We start from the raw sequence: 14,734 nt of genomic DNA, 5'->3' as shown, positions 1-14,734 counted from the left end.
ATACTTGTTCATTGATACAGAATTCTAAAATCACAATATATATGAATGACCTTGGCAGGGAAAATGAATACAGCAGATGTTCAATTATGCTACTTTAAAAAGATGTTTTTGCTGCGGCACTAAAATATATTTGATGCATATCAGTTCTTACAAGTACATCACTGTTCTGTCTTCTCAAGAAATTACACTTGTTCCTTCTTTAAAAAAAATTTTTGATTGATATCACAATTAATAAGCATATAAGGAAAACATAAGATACTTTAAAAAGAAAATAAACCGACATTCACAATGCAAGCTTCAGAAATTTAATATTTCTGTCACAAGTATAAAACAATCGGGGCAGAGATTATTTCATCTACCTCCCACTACTGTCTTCAAATAGCAAATTAAAGTTTTATTTGGTATGACTGTTTCTTCATTCAGAGAACTAAAGTTCTGAAGCTCACATATTATACATTGTTTTGAAAATGCTTTTTCCTTACAATCATTAACCTTATAGAATCGGTCAAAACCATGAACTGGAAAATGTTGCAGGGAAAGAATAAATGCTAATGACATCTGAGAATAATCATTACAACTTTTAGAGGGTCTCAAAAGTCCTTTCTATGTCTCGGGATCTCCCTTCCTATCAGTCTGAGCTAGGCAAAGATACTTCCTGAATTTGGGTGCAAGGAGAATAAAAAGTAAAAGAAGAAGAAGAAAGATGAAAAGGAAAAGAGGCCTAAATGTAATATACTTAAAAAAAAAAAAAAAACAGCCTGGTGACCCCACAGATTAGCATCAGATAAAATGTCAGAACTATACTTAAAAATATGAGAAATAGTAAATATTTGATTAGTGGTTTTAAGTAAAAAGAATAAAAATTTTAAAAGTGGTATAAAAAATCCAAATGACTAAAAAATATCCTTTTGACATCAGATACCACATCATGATTTTTTTCCATAGAAATGACAGTACGGGTATGATTATGTGAGGCAATTGGACAAAGTTGGTTCATAAAGATCTTGGAAAATTCAGTTAGTTTGAATGCATTACACTGCCGAAGTATAACTTATTAAAATACAAAACATAACCTCTTCCTTACTAGTTAATTTATATAGTTGGAAGCCACTATACTCTTTAAAACTCAATAACTGCAAAAGGGTTTTGATCAGTCCATGTGAGAGTCAGAGATAGTGTGAAATCAAGGAGTTACAGAAAACTCAGATTCCTTTACAGAAAGGAAAGATCTTCCCGCTTCCCACAGCAAGTCTCTAATTTTTAAGACATCTATTTTGAATGAATCTTCTCACCAAAAAGTGTTCAGAAAATAGTGCTCTACATACATCCTTTTTACACAGTATACTTTTTAGCTTGGTGTATTTTAGACTAAAATGAGCACTAGAACAAACTAGAACTCCATGGCAGTGGAGTTATATCTAGACAGTCTTTAAGGTCCCTTCCAACACAAGATATTCTACCATTCTCTGTGGATGCTTTCTCCCCTTTATTTGCAAATCTCAATAGCATTAGCCACTTCACAGTGGCATATGCTCTGTGCTAAAGATATTGAAGTGAAATAGAGAAGGTAGTATATATACATCTTTGAAAGCCCTGGTGTTGGAGATAATAACATTTTGGTACACAAAATTAAGAGATAAACCACTCATCATTTTCAGTAGTTTGTTGCCTTTTCAATTCTACTTCTAATCAGAGAACATACATCTGTAGCTAGTCAAATTGTCAATTTCTTTATTTATGTTTGTGCTTGAAATAGTATTTGTCTCTTGCAGCCTTCTGTCAATTTGGACAGACCAGGAAGGATTGTTGTACAGGCTGACAGACAGAGGTACTGTGCTTTCTTGTTCTGCTCATGCACTTCCAGAGGGAAATTTTGGTCATGCAGGAGAAAAAAAGAATTGCTGCACTGTGTGTCAGCACTCTTTTCTTTACTCGTGGCACAACAGTAGCTGTATACCTCTGGCCAAATATGGCAGTCATGGTTAAAGTGAGAACTCAGCAATCAGACAGTGTGTTACTTGGGGGTTATGCTTACACTGAGCCAATGTTTGTGGAAGATCTGGTACTGTGGTGACTGTTGCAAAGCAGATAGTCATGGCTTTAGAGACAGGCGGCTAACCTATCTCAGCTGTAAAACAGAGAAAGACAACTCCAGTTTCCCATCATATCTTACTAAAGATCTCAATTTTGAAAGAAAAGAAGTTAATATAAAGTCTACAAGTCTCGACTTGTAGAAGAGACTTAAATATACTGTATCTATGTAACTAAAACTCTATTATGAAAACCAAAAATACATGCCATATGTGCTACTGGAGAACAGATGCCCTTCTAAGTATAACAGTCATTAAGCTGAATTTTTATTTACAGGGCTGACATTTCTTTGAATTTTTGAAAGTAATTTCCTGCTTTGCTATAAATTTAATTTACTTTAGAAAGAGTAGTAGATTATAGCATTTTTGTTTGTAGTAAAGTCTAAAATTTTCGTTGAGATCTGTGATTTTTTATTAGTTGCTAAATTGTTCGAGTGACATTAAAATAAACCTAATGTTTGGTCTTGAGTTGGTACTGGTTTTGGAACAGTATATACATAAAGACAAATAGCCTTTCTAGAGTAAGGATTAATAATCTTCCCATTTTATGAAATGAAGAAGAAATAAGTTATTTGGAAATAAATGCGAATAGTTTTACAGATATATTTTAAATAATTTCACAAGAGCACTGCAATCCTTATTAATAGCGTGTGGCATAGGAAAGATTTGAGAGGATTCCTTCTATTTTCCCTTACTTTGCCATAGGACTTTTGCAAATTTTCAGAACTGAAAGAGTAAGGATCAGTGTAGCCCTGTACTTCATTGCAGGTATTAACATACTCTGTATATGTGTGCAGTTTTTTCACTGTTGCAGTAAGTTGGTCTACGCACTATTTTTTATAAATCTTTCAAAGGCTAACCACTTTTTAGTTAGAAATTGTTACATTCTTCAATCTTTTTGTAGAAATGAAATAATATAACTGTTTCTGAGAAAATGTGTTCTATACCAGCTAAAATTACATGAACAAACCACAGGCTATCCAGCAGGGGATAAAATACAAGAAGACTAACCATCAAGAGAAAACTATCTCTAAGTATACGTACTGTCCAATAACACAGCAGGAAATAAGAATTAAAGAAGCCAGAGAAGCCTAAAATGCAAATTTTAAGTGTCTGAGAAATGATTAGTAATATATATCTGATTGATCTGGGGAAAATCATATAATTTGGAATACTGGTGCAGCTGAATACACAGTTCTTAATAATTTCCCCTGCTGGTTGGTCTTTAAGGGGATTTTGGATGCCAAACTATGTTTGATGAAAAGGTTTCCATCAAGCTCAGTGAGCAGGAGTCAGAGAAAAAGACCTGTGAGCCATGAGACTGTTAAAGCAGAATTGTTGATGAGAAATACCCAAAGAAGAAATAGTGATTAGCATCAAATGTACTTCATCCATAGAGGACCTCTGACAAACTGCGTGTGACAGTGCAGTCTTTTTAAAAACTAAGCATGATTAAGCATGAGTTTCTGGTCTCTGGGCCAAAATTGAATAGAGCTGCTCTTAAGAATAATAGTGAAATGTCTTTGCTTTATTTCTTTCACAGATATAAACATTAAGACATTATACCACAAGTGACAACAAAAGTGTCCCAACATTTTCCTTACCATTTACTTCTCTTTCAAATAGGACAGGAGAACTACTCACAATCTAAGAGAGCTGTGAGGAGCTGTTAGAGTGATACTAATGACTGAATCATTGCCTCGTGTCCCATCGATTTGTAATGCTATAGATACAGTAGGTTATAGCCCCAAAACACTTGAGAAGGTAGATAAAAACTCCTATTAGATACCAATTTGGTATCTAACCGTGACCAGACTACTTAGCTTCTTTTGTCTGAAAAAGAGAAGAAATATGAGTTTATTTTAAAATATCTGCTGCTCAACTAGCTTCTGCTCACTAGAAATAGTTGGAATAAAAAAGGATGACTTCGGCAAATCTTTTTGTGACTGTACCTTCAGATCTTTTATGTAATCTATACTGTGAATGAACAATATGTTGATTTTCTTTTTGGAAGTGGAAAGTTTTGTGGAAAGATAGTGTTTGGGAATGTTTGTTTCCCCTGCTATGAGTTCCAGAGTTTACCTAAACAGTGTTGCACACCATTTGGAAATATCTCATTTTGAGTCCAGAATGATTGTTCCCATAAGTTTTCTCCCTAGTTCTTGGAACAAAGATGATACTTGAAATGAATCACATGAATTACAGGAATGAACTTATACTTGGCTCCAGAGTGAGTGTAACATGCTGACCCAAATTGAGCTTTTTTTGAATACCTCAAAATGGAGGTGTTAAGCATTGACCTAAGGAGATAATTAAGAGTACTTCTATTTATAGTAACTCATTTCTCCTTTCATAATATTTCTTATGGATGCAGTTTGCTATTCTGGTCACACTGAATAACATGTAAAACACAAACTATATGTGATTTGTGTTGAACAAACTTCTGATGTTTTGTAAAAATAGAATGTTTAAGATTATTTGCCCAATTGTGGTTCATATTTACTCTAATTTAATAAAACCAAAAGGGAAAAAGTGAGGACATAAAAAGTTTTATCTTTCTTTCCCATGCTTTTGAATTGCATGTTCAAACCAAGAGTCACTTCTTAAGAAAACAATAATTCCTACTTAAAATAGATGTCTCTGTCCTTGAACTAAAAAATAGTAAAATTTATCACAAAAACTTTTAGAAATAAAGCAGTATCATCAAGTAAATGAGAAGGAAAAATAAAGATTCTTCAAAAACATTTTAGGAGGTTTTTTATATTTATCTCCAAACAGTAAGCATCAGCTTATTTGCAAGCAATATCAAAATTTACAGAAATGTAACAAGAAAGCTGTAGTATTATACTCAACTAAGTTATTGTCAGTAAATGAAATAAATTTGAACAAGTGGTTCAAAGAATTTGAAGTAAGAATGAATGAATTCATTTCAGGTAGATAACAAAGAATATGTTTCATGCCAGTTTTACTCTGGCATGAAATTGCATTAATGAAACATTTAAAATCTGGGGCATATAACAGCTCTTCACTCCAGAAACCTTGCTGACTTTTTAACCTCTCTGTTGTGTTCTGCATCTTCTACCTAGGAAAAAACATATTTCAATACAATTTCACAGTTAAAATATATTGTTCACCTATTTAAACTTTAAGCATCTGCTGAATTATTTAGTAAGTCAGGAACTGACAACATTGTATGTATTTAATTTTAAAAAACCACAATACTTCTTCACTTTCAACCAAATAAAACTGTAATTTGATTTTGCAAAACAGCTTTTTTCCCTGGATGTACCAAAATAATAGCTTGAATTTTACAGGATGATTCTCAATATATTGTCATATCAATTCTAAAGCCTTTTTTTTTTTTTTTCCAAAAATAGTTTATATCCTAAGTTTACTGTGTAAACCTAAAAGTTCTCAAGTAGCTTTGAAAAAAAAAGTTTTTGAAAAAAAAAAAGTTACAAGCCAGGGTATGTGAACTATATTATTTCATAGGATAAGATAAGCAAATAAAGTCACAAAAAAAGATTTGTGCTATTGTAAGCATAGATAATAAACACTAAGATTTATTTGCTCTTATATTTAAATGTTAACGTTGCTGGATTTTCATGGTTTTTTGCAATGTAAAATGTCTTAATAGGAAATCATACCTTAAATGAATGTCAAGATTTCTTCTTTACTAACATTAAACAGTGAAAACAATAAAATGAAAACCAACATAACATTCACAAACCCAAGAGCCACAGAAAAACAGTTGTTGGATAGGGCTGTGTTTTATGGGCTTTTATATACATATGATACAAATCAGATACAAATGCATATTATGTTCTTAGGATTGTTGTTCTATGTCTGTGCTCTTTACATTTTAGATTTCTTTACATCAGTTTCTAACGATATTGAAATCTTGTTTTAATTATATTACTAAGAAAGCCCCAGCCAAAGGCAAAACCAGTATGCCCGTATTATCTTGAAAGAATCATGTTTTCAGTAGAATAATTCAATCTTCAAAGAAGCGAATAAACTTCTTTTCCCTCTAGGATATTCATAGATTTATAGGATGCTTTTTCTGTTTCAGCACAAAGCAATACATTTATGGTGCATCATGTGAATTTGACTAGTTTTTTTGAGTGATTTAGAATGATCTCAGACTTCTCTTCTGTAGACAGTCCACTTGTTCCACTTATTCTGCATGAAAACCCTTACATTCCATAAGCAGTAGTCAGATATCAGTTCATAGCTCTTGAACTGAAACTATCTAGTAACTTTTTATAGGCTGAAAGTATCAGGTATTCTGTAGGATAAAGACAGCCGTAATATTATTGCTCGTAACAACGTTGTACAATGTAGTCACTTATTTGTTGTTTTAAGAAACAATACTGAATTGGGATGTTTATAACAAAAAGCCACGTATCTTATGATCTATAATTGCATATCAGAATTGACTGAGTCTAGCATAAAGAATCCCTTAAATACTATGCATGATCTGATATATATTATTTTTTTCAATGTAAGATGTTATAATACAATGTAAAATCTATCAAATCCCATCTCAAAGCCTTAGCTTGGTAAGGCATATCACAAGGATAACTATATTAACCTTCATAAATGCAAGTATTAAGCAGCCATTTAACCACATGACTCACAAAGTTAAAAGCTTGCTTAAGAATATTGCAGATATATTCACAAAAACTTTTTCAGCTGAGCTAACTCTGAAATTTAATACGCTTTGTCTTACTTATTGTGCAATTCTTGGCATATTACTGAGCATTAGATTCAGACCCCTGCCAAATGCAGTATGAAAAGATATTTGGGCTTAGCTACATATGTACTTCTCCACTTAGTATTGCATATTCATTCCAGTTCATACACTTAAATAAATTAAAATCTGTGTTAATAAAGATAGATAACTTCCATTTGTAATAGCACTTCCTGATGTGTCTTAAAGACAGCTAACACTCTAAATGACCACTCTACCGTGCTTCATGTTTTCTGTAATTATAGAAAAAGAAATTATGTAGTGAATAGTTTACTTGAAAGGAATGAAAATAACAGATTACCATCTAATGTGCTAGAAGTTGAGATTAAGCAACTGCGAGTTTTAAAAATAAGCTAACCAAAAATTTAAAGACAAAATCTGTGGGTTGCCTATTTCTTAGTGTAGGAAGTAACACCAATTTCATGAGAATAACCTGCTAAGGAACCTATATATTCTAATTATTTTAGGTAGGATCGAAAACATGGTTTTCTGAGTCTTATAATTATGTTTTTTCTGCACTTAAACCTGGATTCTCAGCTTTTGTCCTCGTGCCAGCCATGCTTTAGGTATGCTGGCTGATGCTTATTTAGTTTTACACATCACTTCCCTGGCTCAATGATGTGGCTTCAGACCTGCATTGTCACTGCAGATATGTGCAGAGATCACTGCACTGTGGCTAACCCTGGTTACTAAGCCTGTTCTATTCTTCTTGTTCAGTACCTGCTTATCTTGTTGATGGACACACTACTCCTGTCTTCCTCATGGTTTGTCACCCATCTCAGTGTTCTTTGCAGAGCTCTTTCAGGTACAGTGCTGACAAGTACAACTCTGCTATTTAAACTGTCAGAAAAATTATATCTTATCTATGTGTTTTTGTGAAGCTCTCAATCAAGCAATGGTACTGGGAGGATGGTTGGACTAGCTGATCTTGTAGGTCCTTTCCAACCTTGTGATTCTATGATTCTATGATTCTAAGCAGTCATTGGGAGTTAGTTATCAAGTAGCTACTGTGTTTAAATCTGAGGCTGCAGAAGGGAGAAGGAAAGATAAATCAAAGAGTGCAAGTCCTCTCTCTGAAACAGCCTCTAACAACTGACTCGTTAGACGCACACTCATGCACATGATTGCACCTGCATATCTGACTCAAATCTCTACTGTTCCCTCTATAAAGAGTTAGTCATGAAAATGTTATTTATGATAATACTAGCAAGCAGGCAACCAGCGAGAAATCTTGTTACTGAAGGGAAGTATTGCTTGTAAACTATGATTTCATTCAACCTGGTGTTGGACTTCTCTACAACTCCTTTGGATACAAGTACTTCATAAGGACAAAGTAAACTAGAATAACAAGTTGAAAATGAGATGGTCACACCCTGAACTGGGTAAACAGAAGTTCTCCCAGTCTTGCTCTCCTTTCTGTCATAGATTCAATGGATAATTTATGTCCTTTTTACTTGGGCTCTGTGTCTCAGATTAGCTGAACAGGTTACCTAATGCTTGCTTTCTGGAAACTCACACACAGTCATAACACTTTACAAGTGTCTGGTTCTTCCATGGCTGTTTATGGGATTCTGCTATAACCAATGCGATTCATTATGCCCCAAAATGAACAGAGTTAAATTAATACAGCAGATTTTCGTGCACTGCCTGTCAGTCACCTTGTTATTTCAGCTCAACTTTTTTGGAGGAAGAATGAGAAAAAGCAGAGTAACAGCCTTCTGATACGTCTTATTTTCAGTTGAAGATTCAGGAGCATTTAGGTTTTCAGACTGCCTCTGTCAATGATTTCATGTCAGAAAGCAACTCATAGTGGGTAATTTTCAGAGTTAAATAGAAAGCTTTTTGTTACATTTTTGACTGTGCTGAATATGTGGATCAATGTAAGTATTATATTTGTTGCATCTAAACATGTGAAGTGACGAGAAGTAAAAGCAAGAGAAAAAAATATTTGAGCTGATTCAAACTAGATGGAAAAGGTATTTTGTGGTTGATATAATCATCTAAAAACAATTTTGTGCAAAATTTGCCATTATATTTGGATAGCTATTCTAGGCTCAGGAACTGCCATGGGGCACTGCACCCAAACTCTGCCACATCATGATATTATCTAGACCTCCTTTACTTGTTTTACAGCTGGGACAAAGATAAGACAGCCTTTATGCTTTCACTCAGAACATGTGGGTACACTGCTCTTTTTTAAGAAGGAATGCAGGAAAGGATCATAGAGTAGTTGGAAAAATATGCAGAAGACAAAAAGGAACGGAGTTAAGTTGTAAGTCTGGAGAAGTACTTTGTTATCGCTTTAAGTTGATCTTTCTTCTTTAAGATGTTTGCTATTGTCAACAGTTTACAGGCTGGTTCAGCCTGGTTCCATGACTAGCAGGACAGAAGGATTTCGCAAAATCCACACCTCCAGAAAAGGGAAACAGGGGACACCAAAATAATTAAAAACAGTGGCAATGATCTGAGGAGAAACAAACTAATTTACTAAATGTATCGGAATGCAAGATAACACACTGTAATACAGTATAATTAGAATTGAAACTAATGAATCAAACATAATGAGAGAGAGTGTCTGAAAGGTAGATAGGCTTCACTGTAATACTGAGGTGAGATGCGCAGTCCGGTTGAGCAGCAGGGAGGAGAGCAGATGAAGAAGAGTGCATCAGATGACCTTGCCAGGAGTTAAATCTCCTCTCTGACCGCAAAGCCTCCTGGGGTATGTAGTTCTCCTCTTCTGGACAGGTGCTCGGAACTGGAGCATTAACAGTTTAACTCCCAGTGCACTATGTCATGTTATGATGTGGAATACCCATAACTAATAATCATAAAACCATGACAGCTATTCTCGTTCACCTAACTGTCCTTTACCATCCTTTTTCTTCTTTACCATCCTTTTTCTTCCTCTTTCTCTTCTTTCCTCTACAAACCAAAAGGGAATAGGACTTTTTCAGGAAAAGTTACTAACAAAATCATTCTCATGACTCAATAGACTTTTGTATACTGGTGCTGGGGTTTGAGTCACAGAAGTGTTTAACTGAACAAGCAAAATTTATCGAAGAGCAGAATAAGTTTTCAAAAACAGAACTGTGGTTTGATTAGATTTGGTGGATACTAGGAGAATAACAAGCATAGAGCTAATTGCTGGTAAGTTTGTGACAAAGAAACCATAAAAAAGTAGAAAAATTGAGGGCAGAAGCTGCAAGTTCCCTGCAGTGACTGCTGTTACTTCAGAACCTTATTTTCCTGTTGAGAAAATTACTGTTTATTCCAGAAATGTACACACATTGTATAATTCTGCAGAAAATAGTATCGACTCAGTAACTTCTGTACAGTTTCCTCGTAGCTTTTTCCTTTTCGTATCAAAGAAACAAAACAATTTTCTACTTTTTTTTAGATGTCTTATATTTGACATTAATTGAGAGTGAGGAAATTACTTATGTTATTCTCTGTAACATCTATAAGGTTTGCATTCACATTATTTTGTATACCGTAGTCAAAGCAGGTTTTTTGCGACCACTTTAAATCTCAGTGACCTTATCTCTGAGATTGTGCATAGAATCACAGAATCATAGAATGTCCTAATTTGGAAGGGACCCACAAAGATCATTGAATCCAACTCTCGGCTCCACACAGGACTATCCAAAATTCAAACTCTTTGTCTGGGAGCCTGAAATGCTCCCAAACTCCAGCAGTGTGCCCTGGGGAGCTGTTGCATGTCCACCCACCTTCTGGTGAAGAACTTTTTCCTAACCCCTAACCTGACTCACCCCTGGTGCAGTCCCTTGCTGTTTTCTCAGGTCCTGCTGCTGTAACCAGAGAGCAGAGATCAGCATTGTCCCTCTGCTCCCCTCATGAGGAGATGTAGGCTGTCATGAGGCCTCCCCTCAGCCTCTTCTGCTCTGGATTTAAACAAACCAAGGGACCTCAACCACTCCTCACACGTCTTGTTCTCCATACCCTTCACCATCTTTACAGCCCTTCTTTGAACAGTCTCTAGTAGTTTTATGTTCTTCTTATATTGTGGCCTCCAAAACTGCACACAGTAGCAAGTATGTCCTGTGAGAACTACTGTACTGTATAAGCAGAAAAAATCTGGTTTCATTATCATTACCCTGCTAAGAGCTGTAATCAGTGTGATTATGTCAAACACTTTCACCACTATTAGACAAAATATCTTCTTATTATATACAGTGTTAGTTTAAGTATCCAAATAAACACTGAAGCAAATCTCTTAAATGTTTAAATATCACCATTTGCTGAATGGAATTGCTTTTAAGACTGATGCTGATCTGAGCAAGATCTAAAATCTACTTTTACGCTCAAACAATCTCAGCTAAAATTCACTTACAGTAATGAATACTTCTACTCAGCTGCTTAGAAATAGTAATGGAACGAAGAGTTATTCACAGAAAAACATCTCCAATAACCTTTGAAGTTTATGCACTTAGAAAAAATTATAAGATATTAATAGAATCATAGTATAATTTGAATTGGAAGAGACCTTTAAAGGTGACCTAGTCCAACTCTCCTGCAATGAACAGGGACACCTACAGCTAGATCAGATTGCTCAGAGCCCCATCTAGCCTGACCTTGAATGTCTTCAAGGATGGGGCATTCACCACACCTCTGGGCAACCTGTGCCACATTACTCTTATCATAAAAATCTTTCTTCTTATATCCAATCTAGATCTAGATCTCTCCATTTTTAGTTTGAAACCATTTCCTTTTGTCCTGTCTCAACAGACCCTACTAAAGTGTCTGTCCCCTTCTTTCTTATTTACCTTTTAGATACTGTAAGGCCCATTGCTCAGATCTGTCAAGGTTTCTCTGGATGACACCCCATCCCTCAGATGTGTTGACCACACCACATAACTTGGTGTCATCCTCAAACTCGCTAAGGGTACACCTGACCCTACTGTTAATGTCATTGATGAAGATATTAAAGAATATTTGTCCCAGTACTGACCCCTGAGGACAGCACTCATCACTGATCTCCATACGGATATTGAGCCATTGACCACTGCTCTCTGCGTACAATCTCACAACCAGTTCCTTAAACAGTCCCTCAATCAAATCCATGTCTTCCCAATTTGGAAAGAATGATGTGGGGGCCCATATCAAATGTCTTACTGAATTCCAGATAGATTATATCAGTGGATCTTCCCTTGTCCACTGATGAAGTTATGACTGCATTAACAAGTCACAGCATGTGAAAGATAAAATTCAGTTCATCCAGAGGAATGATTCATATAGCTATTTATTAATTCCTGCCTTTTCTGTTGTATTTTCATGAAATGTCTTTAAGATAAACGCAGATGAAGGTAGTTTGTCCATTAGCCACCACTGAACAGTATAATATGTATGTACATGAGTTTCATGGCTCTTTTAGTGACCTTGATTAAAAATGAAATGGACTTTGCAGTTTCAGATTTTCATAGAATCTTGAATTGCATGTCCAAATCCTAGTAAATATTTCAGCAAATATTTACAAATATTTACTTCAATTTTTTATTTTTTTTTTTTGTGCAACACTCCACTAGTCCTAGATTTTCTGTTTTGTATCAACACTGCAACCAAACTTTTGATAATATTTATGTAATGCATTTGACAGTGACATATACTTCAAAATTGTTGGCAATTGTAGAGTTAGTTACAGCTTGACTGATTCCATCCTTCACTCTGTTTCTCTTTCAAGTACACTACTGAAATCCAGCTGACAGGAAAACCAAATTTTTATTATCTATACAAAGAAACCTCAGTGGATAAAACTGTCATGAGTGGAACCCACTATGGAAAAAAGACATTCAGTGTCAGCAAATCTCATTGAGTTTGTCCTAAGCAGCTATGATCCTTTTTACATATGCTTCAGAAGGCTTAATTCTGTTATTTGTTCCTTAAATCAACTTCAAGACCATGAGTCAATTCCCTTTTCTGGAGGCTTGGTTCATGACTTCAAGCATCTGCATTGTTCTTCACTTTCTACAATTGTATGTAGTAAACAACAGCACATTCATATGGTGTATTAATTCCGGAATCTTTAAATACAGCAAATTAGACTAAATAAACTATCTGTAATCACACTCATTTCAGCAGTTAATATAACAAAAATAATAAAATTGCTATTAATTTTGTTATAGCAACAGATATATTTTTAATTAGCTTCCTGCAGTATCCTGAAATGAAATCACTGTTTCTGTTTGGTTATAAGGATTATAAACAGGAAGCTCTCTCACTGTGAAAGGAAGTCTAGGCTTTATTTATTCATCTCCAAAATATCTGGTAGAGCAAAACATACCTCATTACATCTATATGTCAAAAAATCAATTAACCTTGCTCTTCTTCACCTACTTGAAACATCAGCTGAATTGCCTCCTTGAAAATAGCAACTACTTATCTGAGTAACTGAAAGTAGTTTATGATCTTCAAGTATGGAAATTTGAAGTACTATGTGGAATTACCTGGTTTGTTTTTTAGTCAGTTTGTTTGTTTAGTGGTGGCATTTTTTGTTTGTTTTTGCCTAAGTTCCACGTAGTCTCTCTGAATACCACCTTCATCCCAACAAGCAGAAAATAGCTCAGGTGTGACTTCCTGATCAACATTGAATCTTCAGAGCAGCTCACTGTGCTGTTTTGCCACTCTGCAGTAAGATTTCTTCTGTTTTGCCCAAGGGACCAGAGTTTCTGAGAGATTAACCTCTCCTCTCTTACACCTGCCCACAATCACATTTGTCAAATTTCAATTAAAATAATTATGTTGCTGAATTTTTTCAACTCTCTTCCTCGTGTTCCATTGTCACTTATCCTCAGACCTTTGTTGAATAAACCGGTGCACTTTCTTTTCTCTTTTATAGGTCTGGCAGTTTGCTCCTAAAAATTACATTACTAAGCTTTTATGCAGTACAATATCTACAGAGGCACAACTGCCTCTTAGCAGGCTCAGACTCAAAACAAGATAGCAGAGAACTACACAAGAAGAAGCCTTGTATGATAATTTTGCTTTTTCTTATGATGTGAAGCATTTACTAGTGAAACTGATGTGGAAAGCCTTACATTTCTGAAAGAAGTTAGAAGAAGACAAAGAGACAAGTGTGTCAGTACAGAACAGTCAGCAGTATGGGAAAAAGTGCCCTAAGCAGTTGACAACTGACACTAGTATATTTTTGTTACATTACATTTCTCTAAAAATAATGTGTTCTTTTCAATTACCTCCTCAACTGCCATTCTCCTTTAAGAATGGTTGCAGGACAACTGTGTAAAAGATTTTTTTTTTAATGGTTAAGCTGTTTCATTGCTTGTTCAAACCACTTCCTCATAAACACACTGTTCGGAAGTGACATTGACACCCCCTCGGGAGGAATGACTTGCCTGTTCCAGACCAGATTAAACCCTTTAAGAGAATAAGCATGTAGCAATTTGTCTGAACAGCTCTTTGACCTATCTGCCTTCCCCAGTGATGCTTCTGTTCCCCTGTGCATACTGATCTGACTGACAGATTTTTTTTAATGCTGTACCTCCTGGGCTGCAAATCTGCCAGTATCTGCAATAGCATGCACATTAGAAATCCCATCACTTTCTTATGCTTTTCTTTCTCACTCTCTCATGTAGGAATTGCACCAACAAATTATCATATTATTTATAAACAAAAATATAATTTTAAAAGATTTTGGAAAGGAAAATGCGTGTGTCTGTCTCAGCATGCAAGGGCTTAAAGCCATCCTGGCATAAAATATTTAGGGGAATACCTAAATACAATTCTTCTACTTTTTGTTTTATTTTCTTTAGGAGAAATATCTACAGATGTTTGCATATCAAGAATTATTATTGTGCTAATTGTTTCTGTAACTGGGAAACCTAAAGCAAAAATGACATAATGGAGACATTTTTTTTCA

At 35.0% G+C, this 14,734-nt stretch overlaps 1 long non-coding RNA gene across 12 annotated transcripts in view; it reads right to left on the bottom strand.

The window, feature by feature from the left end:
• The window catches only part of LOC146544486 (uncharacterized), an 87,695-nt gene that overhangs the window by 43,523 nt on the left and 29,438 nt on the right, over positions 1 to 14,734 (bottom strand). The window lies entirely within an intron of this gene.

The sequence above is a fragment of the Meleagris gallopavo genome, chromosome 4 (assembly GCF_905368555.1).
Source record: "Meleagris gallopavo chromosome 4, MGAL_WU_HG_1.1, whole genome shotgun sequence".
Lineage (NCBI taxonomy): Eukaryota > Metazoa > Chordata > Aves > Galliformes > Phasianidae > Meleagris > Meleagris gallopavo.
The sequence above is the reverse complement of the archived record's forward strand: the minus strand, read 5'-3'. Positions and strand labels throughout refer to the sequence as shown.